A 20,779-nucleotide genomic window follows, 5' to 3' on the forward strand; every position below is an offset into this window, starting at 1 on the left:
AAGATCAGAGCAGAACTGAAGGAGATAGAGACACAAAAAACCCTCCAAAAAATCAATGAATCCAAGAGTGGGTTTTTTGAAAAGATCAACAAAATTGACAGACCGCTAGCAAGATTAATAAAGAACAAAAGAGAGAGGAATCAAATAGATGCAATAAAAAATGATAAAGGGGATATCAGCACCGACCCCACAGAAATACAAACTACCATCAGAGAATACTATAAACACCTCTACGCAAATCAACTAGAAAATCTAGAAGAAATGGATAATTTCCTGGACACTTACACTCTTCCAAGACTAAACCAGGAAGAAGTTGAATCCCTGAATAAACCAATAGCAGGCTCAGAAATTGAGGCAACAATTAATAGCCTACCCACCAAAAAAAGTCCAGGACCAGATGGATTCACAGCTGAATTCTACCAGAGGTACAAGGAGGAGCTGGTACCATTCCTTCTGAAACTATTCCAATCAATAGAAAAAGAGGGAATCCTCCCTAACTCATTTTATGAGGCCAACATCATCCTGATACCAAAGTCTGGCAGAGACACAACAAAAAAGAGAATTTTAGACCAATATCCCTGATGAACATCGATGCAAAAATCCTCAATAAAATACTGGCAAACCGGATTCAGCAGCACATCAAAAAGCTTATCCAACACGATCAAGTGGGCTTCATCTCTGGGATGCAAGGCTGGTTCAACATTCGCAAATCAATAAACATAGTCCAGCATATAAACAGAACCAAAGTCAAGAACCACATGATTATCTCAATAGATGCAGAAAATGCCTTTGACAAAATTCAACAGCCCTTCATGCTAAAAACGCTCAATAAATTCAGTATTGATGGAACGTACCTCAAAATAATAAGAGCTATTTATGACAAACCCACAGCTAATATCATACTGAATGGGCGAAAACTGGAAAAATTCCCTTTGAAAACTGGCACAAGACAGGGATGCCCTCTCTCACCATTCGTATTCAACATAGTGTTGGAAGTTCTGGCTAGGGCAATCAGGCAAGAGAATGAAATCGAGGGTATTCAGTTAGGAAAAGAAGAAGTCAAATTGTCCGTGTTTGCAGATGACATGATTGTATATTTAGAAAACCCCATCGTCTCAGCCCAAAATCTCCTTAAGCTGATAAGCAACTTCAGCAAAGTCTCAGGATACAAAATTAATGTGCAAAAATCACAAGCATTCTTATACACCAGTAACAGACAAACAGCCAAATCAGGAATGAACTTCCATTCACAATTGCTTCAAAGAGAATAAAATACCTAGGAATCCAACTTACAAGGGATGTCAAGGACCTCTTCAAGGAGAACTACAAACCACTGCTCAGTGAAATCAAAGAGGACACAAACAAATGGAAGAACATACCATGCTCATGGATAGGAAGAATCAATATTGTGAAAATGGCCATACTGCCCAAGGTTATTTATAGATTCAATGCCATCCCCATCAAGCTACCAATGAGTTTCTTCACAGAATTGGAAAAAACTGCTTTAAAGTTCATATGGAACCAAAAAAGAGCCCGCATTGCCAAGACAATCCTAAGTCAAAAGGACAAAGCTGGAGGCGTCACGCTACTTGACTTCAAACTATACTACAAGGCTACAGTAACCAAAACAGCATGGCACTGGTACCAAAACAGAGATATAGACCAATGGAACAGAACAGAGTCCTCAGAAATAATACCACACATCTACAGCCATCTGATCTTTGAGAAACCTGAGAGAAACAAGAAATGGGGAAAGGATTCCCTATTTAATAAATGGTGCTGGGAAAATTGGCTAGCCATAAGTAGAAAGCTGAAACTGGATCCTTTCCTTACTCCTTATACGAAGATTAATTCAAGATGGATTAGAGACTTAAATGTTAGACCTAATACCATAAAAACCCTAGAAGAAAATCTAGGTAGTACCATTCAGGACATAGGCATGGGCAAGGACTTCATGTCTAAAACACCAAAAGCAACGGCAGCAAAAGCCAAAATTGACAAATGGGATCTCATTAAACTAAAGAGCTTCTGCACAGCAAAAGAAACTACCATCAGAGTGAACAGGCAACCTACAGAATGGGAGAAAATTTTTGCAACCTACTCATCTGACAAAGGGCTAATATCCAGAATCTACAAAGAACTCAAACAAATATACAAGAAAAAAACAAACAACCCCATCAAAAAGTGGGCAAAGGATATGAACAGACATTTCTCAAAAGAAGACATTCATACAGCCAACAGACACATGAAAAAATGCTCATCATCACTCGCCATCAGAGAAATGCAAATCAAAACCACAATGAGATACAATCTCACACCAGTTAGAATGGCAATCATTAAAAAATCATTAAACAACAGTTGTTGGAGAGGATGTGGAGAAATAGGAACACTTTTACACTGTTGGTGGGATTGTAAACTAGTTCAACCATTATGGAAAACAGTATGGCAATTCCTCAAGGATCTAGAACTAGATGTACTATATGACCCAGCCATCCCACTACTGGGTATATACCCAAAGGATTATAAATTATTCTACTACAAAGACACATGCACACATATGTTTATTGCGGCACTATTCACAATAGCAAAGACTTGGAATCAACCCAAATGTCCATCTGTGACAGACTGGATTAAGAAAATGTGGCACATATACACCATGGAATACTATGCAGCCATAAAAAAGGATGAGTTTGCGTCCTTTGTAGGGACATGGATGCAGCTGGAAACCATCATTCTTAGCAATCTATCACAAGAAGAGAAAACCAAACACCGCATGTTCTCACTCATAGGTGGGAACTGAACAATGAGATCACTTGGACTCGGGAAGGGGAACATCACACACTGGGGCCTATCATGGGGAGGGGGGAGGGGGGAGGGATTGCATTGGGGAGTTATGCATGATATAAATGATGAATTGATGGGTGCTGACGAGTTGATGGGTGCAGCACACCAACATGGCACAAATATACATATGTAACAAACCTGCACGTTATGCACATGTACCCTAGAACTGAAAGTATAATAAAAAAATGAAAAAAAAAAGATCTTGTATTAAAACTTTCCACTGACATAAATATAAAGATGGGCATTACCAGAAAAGTTTTCTGAAGTCAGACTGCGTGGGTTCAAATCTCAGCTCTACTGCTTATTAATTGTGTGATCAGATACACTTATTTATGCTTTCTGTGTCTCTGTAGAATAGGGTGGATAATAACAGTATCAACCTCATAAGGATTTAATGAGTTAGGATTTGTGTTCATTTTGAACAGTATCCAGGACAATATGTATGTGTATTAAGTAAAAAATAATTTCTTAAGAACAGAACTAGGACTCTGCATAGCTTCTTAAACCTTAGCTTAACTGCATTGGCATCATTAAAGAAAATGCAAGTATAAGCTGATGAAACTTTGTTTACAATTCTTTAAAGTTGTTTTGTCTGATTGTCACAATAAAACAGTGATGTGATTGGTGGAAAGATACATCTACAATTAAGCATTATAAAGGATTTTATAAATGGCAAATAAGGAAAATTAAAGTTACAATTACATAAAGTAAGAGACAATAACAGGTTTTCTCAGAGAGTCATAAAAACATGGCATATTTAATGCATGGGAAGATCTGAATCTTTGCATTATAATTAGCTAAGCTCTTCTATATTAATAATACTCTATACTGTACCTGGATCAATATTGGAGTACATAGAAAAGTAATGTGATTTACAATTGAAATTTTGTTATAATCTAAATGTACTAGTTTTGCATTAGCATAATTTTAACAATTACAACAAACACTTAGAAATGCAGTAAAAATGGCAGGAACCCACAGAAATTATTTCACATGAACTTTTGTGGTAAAGCCTATACATACAGCTGTGTCAGTGGACTGCTCTCTTGTAACATTTTATGAAAATTTGAAAGAAGTAACTGACACACTTCAGCATACTGACCTTTCCTATCAGCAGCCTGGAAGTCCAGTCGTCATTTGATCTGGGCCTCACAATACAACAGATGGCAGCTTAATCAAACATTTTTTTTTCTATTTAAACTAGCAAGAATTGAAATTTTCTCAATTAATGCAAGAAAACCTTAATGTTTCTCATTTAAACTTCATTTAGTTATTTTCACATTTTAGCATTTGTTGTATGTGATACCCCACTTCGCCAAGGACCAATTTCTTTATCAGTCAGGATTCTCAGTGACAAATGATAGAGGATGACTCTGGTCAACATACTTTTAAAAGGGGGTGAGGTTATTGGAGAAACCTGTGGTAATTCACAGAATCAAAAGAAGAATGGGACAATTTAGCTTTGGGGAAGTGGAGAATTAGCTGGAATTTGTGAATTTTCTCTCTAGTGATCTGATATGTTGATGACTTGGCTCCAAAAATGTTTCATTAATTACCTAAGCCCAGCTCTACTTGCCAAAAACACCCTTTAGATTTCTCAGAAGCTTCTTCAAAACTCAGTGATTCTACCTAGTCTGAAAACCCTATTCATTTTACAGTTGAGAAAACTGATCCAGAGAGGTTAAATAACTTGATTAAAGTAAATATAATAAACCTTTCACACAGGTAAATAAACCTGCTTGAATGGTTCTATCAGTAAATTAACTTTGAAAGCATTCCTAGGAGTAAATGTGATTAAAGTGACATTTTAATAGGGTATGTGTCAGCTTCTTTGTTGTAGCATAGACTGTGGCACCATGGTCTGTACGTCCTTTAAAAAATATTTTTCTCAGCCTTTCTCCTGTTTAATACCAAGATTATGTGTCAACTGTTACTTAGAGTCAACCAGTAACACTGCAAATATATTTGAGAAAGACAGTTTAGATACGACAACATAGAAATGGGATTACCCAAAGGTATCCCAATACATTTCATCTAGTGGCTTGCTAAAACTGGATTGCTCTGAAAAAATTTGCCCTTTGGAACTTCATTCATTTATTCAGTACAGATTTATTGCACGTGTGCTGTGTGTAAGGTACACAGCTATTGGGGTTGCATTAGTGAACAAAACATAAAAATAAATATAAAATATTTGCAGCTTTATGGAAATTTTAGTTTGAGAAAGCAGAACATAAATGATAAATATACAATCTAGGTAAACTATGTAGTGTATTAGCTGACACTAAGCACCATAGGGAATAGAGTAGAAGAAGGGCTAGGAATTGGAAAGCCTGGTTGAAATTTTAAATAAAGTGGTAAGGGAAGTCCTCACTGAGAAGACGACATTTGAACAAAGACTGAAAGGAGGTAAGCAACTTTTTCATGTGAATATCTAGAACATTAGACTTGACTTTGAGTTTTCTTTGGATTTTTAAAATCAATTTTATTGAGGGATAATTTACATACAGTAAAATGCACCCATGGTAACTGTAGAGGTTGATGATTTTTGACAAATATATATTCCATGTTACTGCCATCACCAACAAAATATAAAACATTTTCAACACCTCCAAAGCTTTCTTTATGCCCTATCCTAATCAGTCCCTATGCTTTACCACTAGCCTCAGATATTTATTGATTTGCTTTCTATACCAATACTTTGATTTATCTTTTTAGAATTTTAGAAAAATAAAATTACTTGTATCTCTTTGCATCTGTCTTCTTTTGCTTAGCATACCTTTTGGTTTATCTTTTTGTTGCGTATCTAAGCAATTCACTGCTTTTCATTGCTGTGTAATTTTCCATTGCACGAAAAGATCTAGTTTGTATTTCCATTCATTTGTTAATAGACATTCGATTTGTTTCCGGTTTTCTGGTTTTTCACTATTACATACAAAGCTGCTATAAACATTTAAGAGAAGATTTTCTATAGACATGTATTTTTATTTCTCTTGTAGATCTTTGGGAAGAGATGCATTTTTAGATCATACATAAATTTACTTTCCACTTTATAAGAAACTATTGAACCACTTCCAAAGTGTTGGCACCATTTTATACTTCCATGATCAGTGTATATGAGTGTTCCAATAGCTCCATGTCTTGCTAACATTAGGCAATGTCAAATTTTAAAATTTTAGTAATTCTAGTAGGTTTGTAGTAGTATCTCATTGTGGTTTTAATTTGTATTTTCTTTATTTTATATATATATATACACACACACACTATATATCTAGGCTATACATATAGGGTATATATGTATAGTCTCTGTCGTGTGTGTGTGTGCATATATGTAGCCTCTCTCTATATATAGGTTATTGTTTCCTAGTCTGCAACTTGATGTGTAATATAATGATATAATGTTGATGACTGAGGTTTCCAAATTTAAGGAAGACATGAAATAATTTAGATAAAGCAGGAAATGCTAAATGCAGATGTGAAAGAACTGAACTTTGTGTCAATAATTTTGGTTAACCCAGGGCTATTTCTGACATTAAAGTAACTCTTTTCTTTACCATCTAGCGCTTGTTTATATTTTTTTCATGGAAATTTTCCTTGGCTTTTCATGTATAGAAGTTTTCTTATCTACATAAAAAGTATCTCTTTCCCTAGCCTAGATATGTTGTATTTTCTTCACTAGACTGTGTTTATTGTGTTTTTCTTCAGTGTTGCCCAGAGCAGCTCTGTTTCACTAGATATTTAAAAATATATTTGTTCATTAACTGAACTTGAATTCCAAAGCCTAGTTTTGAAATTCTTTGGTGGTTTGGTAATTATCTTAGTGGTTTTCCTCATGTGTATTAGTCACGGTTCTCCAGAGAAACAGAAAAGGATATATTTATTTGTAAGGAATTGGGTCATATGATTATGGAGGAGTATAAACCGCAAGATCTGCATTCAGCATTGTAGAAACCCAAGAGAGCTGATGATGTAGTTTCAGTTCGAGTTCGAAAGCCTGAGAATCAAGAGAGCCAGTGGTGTAAATTCTAGTCCAAAACCCAGTTTGGTTCGGGACCCTAGAAAAGCTTATGTTTCATTTTGAGTCCAAAGGCAAAAAAAGACTGATGTTTTAGCTCAAAGGCAGTCAGGCAGGAGGAATTTCCTCTTACTCATGGGGGAGCTAGCCTATTTGTTCTATTTAGACCTTTAACTGATTAGAATAAGGGCCACCGACTTCAGGGAGAACAAGCTGCTGTATTCAGTCTACTAGTTCAAATGTCAATCTCATCCAAAAACACCATCACAGACACACCCAGAATAATGTTTGACCAGCTATCTGAGCACCTGAGGCCCACTAAGTTGACAGATAAATTTAATTATGATATTGCGTACAAGGGAAACTAACTACAATAAAAAATCCTTCTAAATTTAGGTCAGTGCATGACTGACCCAAGTAGGTAACTTTCAATTAATGAGAAGACATATAACCATGTAAATATATAATATTTGTTACCTACTTATATATAGGTTTGATCACTAGACACTTGATATGAATAAGTACCCATTTGTATTATAAACAGGTTTTCACTGATGCTGTTACTACTTTTTAGTGAAGGGTGTTTTAGAAGTATATTATTTACTATGCTTTCTAGATAGCTTAAAATATTCAGATGCCAGTTAATAAGCACCTGAAAGTGGCAGAAGGTATATTCCTCATGCAGTCACTAGATTCTTAGCATTCCCTAAGTTTTACAGGGCTTAAAACAGGTATTTAGAGAAAGTAGAAAGTCATGTATTTCCAGTTTCCATGAGGTACCATGCTGAGGTCCAAAACCCAATTCTCACTGGTATGCTGAGGACTAAAAACCTTATTCTCAGCTACGAAAACTCGAGTTGGGGATTTATAAAAAGTATGTCTCTTTCTTGTACAACTAGGGACTTGGCATGAACCTGAGGTTGTTTCAGAAGCACTTGTTGCTTTAGCTTTCCAGGGATTCAAAATGATGGTCTAGGGTCAGTGCTATGGGATGCCTCTGTAAGACATCTCTGTCTAAACTTGCTACCCTTGCCAGAGACACTGGCCCTTGTTAACAGAATGGGAAGCAGAATTGCCTAATGGGATGGAAGCACATGGAAGTTTCAAAAGCTAGTAACTTTGTAGGTGGCATTTGTAAACAACCTTGCCTCCACTGTTGTTGGTAGAATAGTATGCCCTTTTGGAATAGCTTCAGATTGCCAAACAAGGAACAGTTGGGTATAAATGAAGACTCACCAGTCAGGATATGGTTTCATCCTACAAGCATTCCTGTTCCTTGGCACTGGCTTCAGTGCTGTGGGAGGAGTCCACTTGGTCCATCATGTCACAGCTTTCTTTTAACTTGACAGCATCTTTATTGTACCAGGCAGATAAAACCCAAAAGGGATTCATTTGGATTTAGCCTTTGAGATGGGAACTGGGTTAAATTGTGTTCCCAGCTCATGTTCTACGTATCACATTCTTGAGCCAAATAAAAACACCCATCCCCTCAAGGCTGACATACACTGGGTTTTGCTTCACTTAGCGAGACTGGATTTTTGAACAAGGAGCGTGTCCCTAGGTGCCAGTTATGGTTGAATTTTTATTTCAGGCTGTAGGGGAAATCTCAGCAGCATGAGAACATTTGGCAAGACCATCAGGATTTATATCAGAATATAGGTCCTATTCGATTTTTTTGTAAGGTGGATACTTTTTCTTAGGATTTTTCCTTGGAGATAATATGGTTGAATGATTTTCTTCCTTTAATAAAATACTTTCAACCAGACAATTTTTATTCCTTAAGCCTGGTGGATTCCAGTAATATTTATCTAGCCCTCAATGGTATCAGTTGTTCACATTTTTTTCAACTTACTTAGAGCTCTGTCAATTTTCTAAAAGAAAGGATTTTTTTTCTGGGGATATTTTCATATGATAATCTTTCTGCTTAGCATGTAGTGTGTGTGTGTGTCTGTATATATATATATGTATACATATATAATCCTAAATTTAGATATACCATTTCATATCTTCATTTCTTTCTTATATTTATTTATAAATTATCTTTGTGGACAAATAGATCAGAAATTTGGGATTGTCTTTTTTTTTGGAGAATTGGGCATTACTGAAAGTTCCACATCACTAATGTATGATTTAATTTATTTTTGTGGCCCCATTTAATATATAAAACAATGCTGTGTTCAGTTTTCATTTGATTATAATAATAACATTTTGATCATCATGAAAGCACTCTTAATGCTGTCATTCTAATGTTCATATATTGCTGTATCAAAGGTAGGCATAGAAAATATAGTATACACTTTTCCACTTAAAGTGTATATTTAGAACTGACTACTGGTGGCACTACAGGCATTTTTCACAGCATGTTTTCTTTCTGGGAATTACAAAGTTAGTTTTGGGAGCTGGACAAGTTACTAAGAATTCTGAGAATCTGGATTCTAAAAGTAGTTGTATCAGTTCAGAGGTCAGGTGATTTGGCCAGTGAAAGGGCAAGGCTGGGACAAGTGATCATTAGTCATGCTGTCAGAGAGCCATTTCTTTCTCCTGCGATAGGCAGCATGGAGAACAGTTTCTTTTCATCCACCTAGTCCCGTTCCATCTTCTTAGTGAACATCTGCTGTAGGGACCTGCAGTCTGTGTTTGTGGCAAGGACTTTCTGAATATTGGTAAGACTGGTTGCTACTCATCTCTCTCAACTGCTGGAAAGAATGGCTATGTTTGTTTAAAAGTGACTTCAGTGTCTTGATTTCTAAGAGATGAAGTTTCCTTCTCAAAAGCCTGTCTTCAACTATTGCATTTATGGTAATCATAAAATTGTTTCACAGTTTTGGCAATCATAAAATTTACCATTCAAAGTGGAATACTTTTGAGAGTGAAAAGGGTGCTATTAATAATAGCACTGGGAGATAGGTATAAAGTATAATTGTCCTAGGCAAATGAGAATGAAAGTTCATCCTAGTTATAATAGTGTGGAAATCGTTTCATTCAGGGTGTCTCTAGTGAGACTGATGGACAAGGGAAGGGATGTGCGATGTCATAAGGTAAACCAGGCAATGGATCAATGCCGTGCATGTACAAGGATATTAGAAATCATAGGCTGCCAGGACCAACACAAAAGGGAAGAACTGGATCATTGTTATGGATCACCGATATAAGCTTGGTTTAAGTATGCCAGAATCTGTTCAATTTTGTTATTGATGTATCTACTGTCTTCAGCGGAAGTACTTGTGGGCCAGTTCTGGGGATGGGAGTCACCTGACAGCGGTCAGTTGCCAGTACTACTCTCAGCGGCTGGGGGAATGGTGTGTTTCTTTCATATATGGGGATCTGGGTGGTCACCACAGCATCCACTAGAATATTCATTCTCAACCTTTACTGCATTTTAGAATATCCTGAGGAGCTCTGCACACTTCCAAAGCCTAGCCTGCACTCCAGACCAATTCAATCATGATTTCTGGGAGTGGGGCCCAGAGGTCAGTGTTTTTAAAATCCTCCAAATGATTCCAATGAGCAGCCAGAGCTAAGTTTGAGAAATACTACGTTTTATTATCCTTGTCCACTTATCCAGGTATTTTATTTTTATTATTCTTTAAGTTCTGGGATACATGTGCAGAACGTGCAGGTTTGTTACATAGGTAGACATGTGCCATGGTGGTTTGCTGCACCTATCAACTGGTCATCTATATTAGGTATTTCTCGTAATGCTCTCCCTCCTCCTGCCCCCCACCCCCAACAGGCCCCAGTTTGTGATGTTCCTCTCCCTGTGCCCATATGTTCTCATTGTTCAACTCCCACTTGTGAGTGAGAACATGCAGTGTTTGGTTTTTTGTTCCTGTGTTAGTTTGCTGAGAAGGATGGTTTCCAACTTCATCTATGTCCCTGTAAGGCTGGATTAAGAAAATGTGGCACATATACACCATGGAATACTATGCAGCCATAAAAAAGGATGAGTTTGCGTCCTTTGTAGGGACATGGATGCAGCTGGAAACCATCATTCTTAGCAAACTATCACAAGAAGAGAAAACCAAACATCACATGTTCTCACTCATAGGTGGAAACTGAACAATGAGATCACTTGGACTCGGAAAGGGGAACATCACACACTGGGGCATATCATGGGGAGGGAGGAGGGGGGAGGGATTGCATCGGGGAGTTATACATGATATAAATGATGAATTGATGGGTGCTGACGAGTTGATGGGTGCAGCACACCAACATGGCACAAATATACATATGTAACAAACCTGCACGTTATGCACATGTACCCTAGAACTTAAAGTATAAAAAAAAAAAAAAAAAAAAAAGAACTTATCCAGGTATTTTAAAATGTTTTAGAGCAAGTTTTTATACTTTTCTCCATGAAGCTCTTTTTTAAATTCATTTGTATCTACTGTGTTTTTTTTGTTATTTAAATTGATGTTTTAAAATTTTATTTTATTGCTTGCTAGTGTATAGAAATGAGACTTAAAACTACCTTATGTCCATCAATCTCGATGGATTCTCTTAGTTCTCACAAATTACTTATGTTCACTTTTGGGGTATCTGTGTGTGGGAATAATAATTGCTTAGTTTCTTCCTTTTCAATCTTTATTCCTTCAAACATTAATTATTCCATGTTACTGTATGGCTTGAACCTTCAGGTCTATGTGGGTTAAAAGTAATAATTCCAGATATTATCCATTCCTGAATTTAAAGGGGATGCTTTTAATGATTCACCATCTAGTGTGATAATTATTGTAAGTTTTATGTAGATCCTTTTTATCTGAAAGCATAAAAGGATCTATATAAAACTTACAATAAATATCACACTAGATGGCGATTTTACTGAAATTCTAATCTCTTACTGACTTTTATAAAAGATTTGTCATTAATTGGTATAGAATTTTTCTGAATGCTTGCCTTGCTTCTGTGATTATCTGAATGTTCTTTACTCTGTTAACGTGGTGAATAATATTTTCTATTGTAAAATTTATCTTGTATTCATAGAATAAATCTAAAATGTATTACTCATTTTTTCAATTCTGTTAATAAGGAGTTTAGTCTAAAGTTTCCTTTTTAAACTCTAATATTTATATTAAGGTGATACTATCCTCAAAACAAGTTATAGCATGTTTCTTCTTTTCCTCCTTTTTCTGGAAGAGTTTGTGAAGTTTGTAACAATTTTTCTTTATTATTTAGTATAATTTATCTGTAATGTAGTTTGAAATGCTTTGGATGACCTGGGTAGATTTTCAACTGCTAATATTTCTTTAATGGTGTACTAGGGTTCTCAAGAGAGACAGACTAATAGGATACATATATTATATAAAATTTATATTATTGTATTATATAATATATGTAATATATAATATGCAAATAAATCATATAATATAATTATATTATTAATATTAATATAATATATAATACATGTAATATATATTATATATTACCTAATATACATATATAATATAATATATATTACATATTATACACATTATATATATTATATAATACATATAATATATTATATAATATATATAGGAGTTTGTTAAATATTAACTTACACAATCACAAGGTCCCATAACAGGTGGTCTGCAAGCTTGAGGAGCAAGAAGAACCAGTCCAAGTATCAAAACTGAAGAACTTGGAGTCCAATGTTTGAAGCCAGGCATCATCCAGCACAGGAGAAAGATGTAGACTGGGAGGGTAGACCAGTCTCGCCTCTAGGATGCTTCCAATGTTTGAAGCCAGGAAGCATCCAGCACAGGAGAAAGATGTAGACTGGGAGGGTAGACCAGTCTCGCCTCTTCATGTTTTTCTGCCTGCTTTATATTTGCAGACAGCTGATTAGATGGTGCCCACCCAATTATGGGTGGATCTGCTTTCCCCACTCCACTGACTCAAGTGTTAATCTCCATTGGCAACACCATCACAGACACACCCAGGATCAATATTGCATGCTTCCGTCCCATTCATCTGACACTCAGTACTAACCATCACAAATGGTTTATAGACTTTTATGTTTTCTGTTTCTTTTTGAGGGACTTATACTAAACATATATTTGCAGGAAATTGTTTTATTTAGTTTACTAATCATGTTGGCACAATATTAATATATTGTCACTTTTTGGATTGTAAAGATATTTTCTGGGGAAATATATAAATTGGTCTCTTCCCATTTGTTAAGAACTCTAGGTATGTTTATATTCAAATACTTGACCCAGAGAAAACATTTGGATTTCACTAGTGTGCTTCTATAAACAAACCAAAAGTGACTCTAATGACAGACACAGACATAGTTTGGGAGAGGCATGCTTTAAACTCAAGGTCTGTTAGAGGCCATCTATTCTATTTATGAATAAAACTGCTTTGCTTTCATGTACTACCTAGGTTTGTTGTTGTTAAAAATCAATTAAAAATCGAAAAGCATTTGCAAAATAAGTTTAAAGTGTATAGTCAAGCAATAAACTGGCTAGTTTTGTTCTTTCACATATTGAATGGTATTTATTAAACACGTGGTATGTGCCAGGCATGATATTAGTCATACCACATTACCAAGCACTGCCATTCTCCTGCCTAGGATGCACGATGCCCTTGTGACTTTGAGGTGTGCTATTTCTAGAAATCCTAAGGAAAACAGAGGAGTGCTAAGATCAGCAGTAGGATGAAAACACTGTGTCAAACAGTTGATAGAAACTAAAACATTGGACTTCCTCTCTGCCTCTCTTCAACCTAAGTCTTTGTGACAGGAGTATATTTAGGTATGTTTCTCTTCTAGTGCTATTGTTTATGTCAGATTGATGTCACCCAGTGAGGGGGATCATTTGTTTCATACCATTTAAATTGCTGGTGGAATCTGAGTAGCATATGTATTTCTTTAACTGTGTTATTTTATTTAATCACTGTCATTTCTAATAGATTCTGAGAGAGATTTGGTTACATGCTTTGTCCACTCACATATGGCAAAACTTTTTTTTGTTTTTTGAGAATTGATAGTCTACAATAATATTGCCAAAATATGAGTCAATAACCAGTTAGATGGGAACCATTATACAATTCTCAATTTTAACCTGTTGTAAGTTGCTTTTCTAGGGGGACAATATTTGGTATACTTATTGTCCTTTGCTGAAATATAGATACTAATCTTTCATTCTCTATTATCAACCTTAAATAGAATTGTCTAAACATGCTCTGAAGGCAGTTGCTATTTCAGTGCCCATTTAAATTTGCCTTTAATACTCTGTTTATCAGATTTCCAAAGAGGACTTCAGGCATATTAAAATTGAGTAGCTTTCAATCTAATGTGTCTCCCAACACAACTGAGTAATCTCAAATGCTTTCATCAGTAAGGAGATAATCTCATCAGTGATTTGTTTGCATGTAGGTGCTTTTGAAGTTGTTAAAAATCTCCAAAGGAGTTTATTCACAAAGAGTGACTCTCACAAATACTTGTTGAGTGCCCACTACATGTTATACAATATTCTAGCTGCCAAAAATGCAGCACTGAAATAGGTAGTTGTTGCCCTTTAGACTTACATTATATTGGTGGACTTTATCAGGCAATTTCCCTGCAGAGGAATAAGAGTTACAGTAGATCAAATACAGGTGCTCGGAGAGCACGAGGAGGTGCACAGAACCCAGAGCTGGAAATTAAGGGAAGACTTATTGAAATTATCTCTCTGCTGAGATTCAAGCAACAACACTTTGCTAGATAAATAGCTGTCAAGGTTGTAGTTTGGGGGTTGGGAGTACCAACAGCAGGAAAAGCAAGCAAACAACAAACATATGGAATGAACTGGGGTTATATGGAGAAGGGCAGGCTTAAAGAATTCAATATTCATTAGCTGAATTGAGTGTATACTGGATGAATGGAAGCAGTTTTAGGGCATGGATCTTTCCCTCTGTGTTTTGGGTCGTTTCCTTCGTATATACTGTAATACATTTGATGCATGCGTAGAATTTCAATCCCATCACACTTCCTACTTAGGATCAAATATTAAGTGGCTAAAAATGGCAAAAGGAGATATTTAGACGATAGTAATGGTTATTAGTGTCTTAACTAGTGAATAGGTTACCAAATTTAGTATAAGAAAACCTCCTTTTACACTCTGTTGGCTCCAAGTTACAGAAACCATATGAACTGGCCTCATTTAAAATGGAATTTTTTAGTACAAGGATACTGGTGTACCACATGAAACCCCAAAACAGGAATGTGATGAGCCTGCATCTCATGAAAAAGTGGAACAGAGACTCTCTTGCTGTCTTACATCTTTACTTCAATTTGCATATTTACTTTATTGTTTTCTCTTGCTCAGAATCATCTTTCACATTCTACAGAAGTCACAGAAGCCAACGCATAGTTCCCGAGTTAAACATATTAAACCCTGTCATCAGACAGAACTTTCAAAAAATCTTGAGATGTGACCCATTGGCTTAGATTAAGTCAGATGTCTACCCTTGGACCAATCAATTGTGATCTCTGTGAATGTAGGCTACTATTATGGCCCTATTTGAGTTTTCTTCCCACTCATGAGCCAATCAACTCTAGACAGAAAAGGGAAAGATCTGAGGCTTAGAAGTTCTCATAGGAACCGTATAAATGAAGCAGAGGACAGGACATGTTTTAGGACAAAGAAAAATGCCATGTAACCAAAATACATCTACTACAATAACAGTGATTATTAAAAAGTCACTTTATTTCTCTAAGCCTCAATGTTCTCTTCTCTAAAAGTGTATGAATTGGCTATTACTATTTATATGGATCAAATAAGATACTTTAAAAGTGTTTTACATGACAAACTTCTATACAATTATAAAAGGTTGCTCTGATTATTACACTGGTGTCTAGATTCTAGTGGTTTCTAGATTCTATCTCTGCAGAGCTTTCATTTGTAAAATGGGAATGATTTTCTCTACTTTTTATGGTTCTGGACTAATTAAAGAGAAATATCTACCCTTTATTTATTGATGGTTTAAAATATGGTAGGAGCTTTGCACATATTTCCTTTTTTAATTTTCACCACAGTCCTATAAACTGGATAGTCTTACCAAGCATACTGTAATGTAAACAGGTTAAGATGATTAAGTTTCTAACAAGAATTAGTGTCAGAGAGAGGATTTAAATCAGGTCTGAGTGATTCGCAAGGTAAGGTGGGGATTTTAAAGGGCCATACAATAACACTCTTATGTGTTATAATTTCATTGTTCATTTTTATAGTTCAGTTATAAGTGGTTTATTTCTGAGCTAGTTTCCTTAAAAATTTTAATATTTTGCCATTACATTTTTATTTAATGCTCTAGTGATGATATTAAAAACCCTATCTTTTATGAAGATATAATGACACCATACTGTGGATTTGCCAAGTGATGCTCTACTACTTGTCGGGAGGAATTAAAATTTAAATTCTGAATGAGAAGCTTAGTATTTGTAGACAACTGCAAGAAGAAAGGGATAAATAATCACAACTTGTTGAGAAACAGTATGTCAGCATCCAGGGAGGTTTCTGGAAGAATTATTAACAGGAGGTTATCATCTTTGGTCTTAACAGTGGAAAGTACAATTAATGAGTAGTTGTTAGAATTTCTGGATTCTGATCCACCTAAACAGAATACATATTTTCTTTTGTAATTTATATTAGAAATAAGATACCTGGCCCATCTGAGGATGTATAATTAGTTTGGTGGAATTGTGTTCTAATCAGAAATATTAGAGTATTCTGACCATTTTTGTAAGAAAAAGAGTCTCAATTGCATAGCAAATACCTAAAAAGAAAATAGTCTTCTACTTTTATGTTCTTAATTTAATGACATGTTAGAGACTCCAGATTCCATTTAAAGAGATGAGTGGGCTAGCTTTTGTGATATTTCTCATTACTGAGATATCACAGAACCCTTTCAGGTGTTTCTGAAAACACACGAGACAGAATCCTCTCTTTATGAAGTAATGTGTGGAAGTCCTCTTCATTACATCAATGCCATTACTGTTTACCTCTTCTAGAAAGTTTCTATGCAATGCCTTTCTTTTTTGGCTTCACTTTAGGTCTCTCTTCCATTCATCTTGCACATATACTTAATGATTCTCTTTCAACGAGTGTTTCCTTTAAGGATTAAGCTCCTTTGGGAATTATCCAAACTTGTAGGTTTACACAGCAGTCTAAGAATCATGAATTTATGTATCTGGGACAACAACTCCATCCACAACGCATTATCTCATCATTTTCTCAGAGAGTATTCGGATTTCTTTGGACCTGGCTCTGTGAAAGTGAGCTATCCTTCTTATCTATCCAAAAAGTCTCAGGTGTATTATGGCTTTGCTATTTGAAAATAATATCAAAGATGGCATCTTGCGATGTTCAAAGGCAATGTTATATTATTTGTTTTTCAGATGATAGGACTAAAGTTTTGAAGGATGAAACGGCTTGCTATGGAATACAATGTCATGTGGCAGATTGGGAAGGATCACTCAGGGCTTCTGGCTCCTAGTCCAGAGTAATTTTTGTGCTCTCTTTACATGTCACCTTCATCTGCATTGTATCATCTGGTTCTTAAAATAATATGGCATTCAGGCAGAAACAGATTTGGTCATCCACTAGTTTATAGATAAGAATATTGAGCCTTAGAGGGTTTTTGTTTTTGTTTTTGTTTTTGTTTTTCAGAGTCTCTTTCTGTTGCCCAGGCTGGAGTGCAGTGGTGCAATCTCGGCTTACTGAAAGCTCCGCCTCCTGGGTTCACGCCATTCTCCTGTTTCAGCCTCCCGAGTAGCTGGGACTACAGGTGCCCACCACCACACTGGCTAATTTTTTGTATTTTTAGTAGTGACGGGGTTTCACCATGTTAGCCAGGATGGTCTCAATCTCCTGACCTCGTGATCCACCCGCCTTGACCTCCCAAAGTGTTGGGATTACAGGCATGAGCCACTGTGCCCGGTCAAGGGGATTTTGTCCAAGGCTGTATGATGAGAAATGTTTTGCCCCCAAGTTTAAGGTATTTTCATTACAATTTGCTGGCTTTCCAACTTAAAAAAGTTCTCGGCCGGGCGCGGTGGCTCAAGCCTGTAATCCCAGCACTTTGGGAGGCCGAGACGGGCGGATCACGAGGTCAGGAGATCGAGACCATCCTGGCTAATACGGTGAAACCCTGTCTCTACTTAAAAATACAAAAAACTAGCCGGGCGACGAGGCGGGCGCCTGTAGTCCCAGCTACTCGGGAGGCTGAGGCAGGAGAATGGCGTGAACCCGGGAGGCGGAGCTTGCAGTGAGCTGAGATCCGGCCACTGCACTCCAGCCTGGGTGGCAGAGCACGACTCCGTCTCAAACAAAAAAACAAAAAACAAAAAACAAACAAACAAACAAAAAATTCTCTATGGCCCATTAATAAATTCTACAATCTCTTTTTAGTTTAAATTCCCTTCATATTTTTCTTGATTTCTTATATTTGCAATATTTAAAAATACATGTTTTATTGAATTAATAAAGCAATACTTTGCATAGTGGTCCTTCCTGAACTCTCCAGTGAACCTGGCCTGCTGCTTTTGAAGTACTAAAAACTGCAGCAAACAGCCTTTTTGTTGGAAATCTACATGAGTTCTGTTGCTAATAAAATGAACATTTCCTTTTTAATTTTAATTTGAATTGGGGATACACATGTAGGTTTGTTACAAGGGTACATTGCATGATGCTGAAGTTTGAACTTTTTAGATCCCATCACCCAGATAGTCAGCATAGTACCTAATAGGAAGTTTTTCAGCCCTTGCCCACCTTTAGGGTCTCTACTATCTATTGTTCCCTTCTATATGTTTGTGTGTACTCAGGTTTATCTCTTACTTATAAGTGACATAATAAGTGATAATTGATTTTCTGTTCCTGCATTACTTTGCTTAGTATAATGGCTTCCAACTGCATCCATGTTGCCGCAAAGGACATGATTTCATTATTTTTTATGACTGTGTGGTGTTCCATGGTGTATATGTACCACATTTTCTTTATCTAGTCCACTGTTGATGGGCACCTAGTTTGATTCCATTTCTTGGTTATTGTGAATAGTGCTACAATAAACATATGCATGTGTGTGTGTGTATGTGTGTGTGTTTTTGGTAGAATGATTTATTTTCCTTTGGGTATATGCCCACTAATGGAATTGCTGGGTAGAATGGAAGGTTTTTGACTTTTTAATAAAGTTCATTTTGACGGGTGTGAGATGGTATCTTGTTGTAGTTTTGATTTGCATTTCTCTGATGGTTAGTGATATTGAACCTATTTTTCATATGTTTGTGGGCCTTTTTATGTCTTTTGAGAAGTATCTGTTCATATACTTGGTCCACTTTTTAATGGGTTTATTTATTTTTTCTTGTTTATTTAAGTTCCTGGTAGATTCTGGATATTAGTTCTTTGTTGGATGCATAGCTTGTGAATATTTTAGGCTGTCCTTTAGGCTGTCTGTTTACTCTGTTGGTAGTTTACTTTGCTGTGCAGAAGCTCTTTAGTTTAATTAGGTCCCAATTGTCAATTTTTATTTTCATTGAAATTGCTTTTAAGGACTTAGTCATACATTCTTTACCTAGGCCAATGTCTAGCGGAGTATCTCCTAGGTTTTATTCTAGGATTTTTATGGTTTAAGGTCTTACATTTAAGTCTTTAATCCACCTTGAGTCATTTTATATGTGGTGATAGGTAGGGGTCCAGTTTCCTTCTACAAACAGCCAGTTTTCACAGCACCATTTATTGAATAGAAAGTCCTTTCCTAATTGCTTACTTTTGTAGAGTTTGTTGAAGATCAGTTGGTTGTAGGTGTGTGGCTTTACTCCTATGTTCTCTATTTTATTTCATTGGTCTATGTCTATTTTTGTACCAGTACCATGCTATTTTGGTTACTATAGCCTTGTAGTATAGTTTAACATCAGGTACTATGATGCCTCTAGCTTTATTCTTTTTGCATAGAATTACTTTGGCTATTTGGGCTCTTTTTTGGTTCCACATTAATTTTAGAATAGTTTTCTTTTCTGTGAAAAATGACATCGATTTGATACAAATAGTATTGAATCTGTAGATTGTTTTGGGCAATACGGACAATTTGGTCAATATTGATTCTTCCAATTCATAAGTATGAAGTGTTTTTCTATTTGTGTCATCTATGATTTCTTTCAGCAGTGTTTTGTAGTTCTCCTTGTAGACATCTCCTACCACCCTGGTTAGATGTACTTTATTTTTTTATGTATGGCTATTGTAAAAATTGTGTTCTTGATTTGGCTCTCAGCTTGAACATCACTGTTATATAGAAATGTTACTAGCTTTTGTATGTGATTTTGTATCCTAAAGCTTTACTGAAGTTATTTATCAGATTCAGGGGCTTTTTGGTGGAGTCTTTAGAGTTTTCTAGATACAGAGTTATATTGTAAGCAGAGACAGATAATTTGACCTGCTCTTCTCCTACATGGATTCCTTTTATTTCTTTCTCTTACCTGATTGCTCTGGGTAGGGCTTCCAGTACTGTGTTGAATAGGAGTGGTCAACATACACTTCTATGAAAGCTAACATTTCTTAAACGATGTACGTGAGACAACTTTATAAGATGTGGAAATTATTTTCATCTAAGCCAAAATAAAAAGTTTTTGTAATTTTTTTTCCTTGAAAACTAATTGATGTTAATTTAAGAAAATCATTTTCTGCATCTTTTCAAAACATTTGTTATTTTGCTAATGTACGTTAGGAAGCAGTTCAATAATTATTACTATGGGTATATTTCAATTTTCCCAAGAATAAATTTAAAGATAATTGATAATAGTACAGTATTTTGTCCCTAATATTTTTCCTAAAAATTGTAGACTTTGAGCAAATCACATCTCTGTTCACTAAGGTTCTACATTCATTTTCTATTGCTGCCTTATTAATTACAGCAAACTTAGTGGTTTAAACAACACACATATATTATTTTATATCTCCATAGGAAGTA

The sequence above is a fragment of the Rhinopithecus roxellana genome, chromosome 9, assembly GCF_007565055.1.
Source record: "Rhinopithecus roxellana isolate Shanxi Qingling chromosome 9, ASM756505v1, whole genome shotgun sequence".
NCBI lineage: Eukaryota > Metazoa > Chordata > Mammalia > Primates > Cercopithecidae > Rhinopithecus > Rhinopithecus roxellana.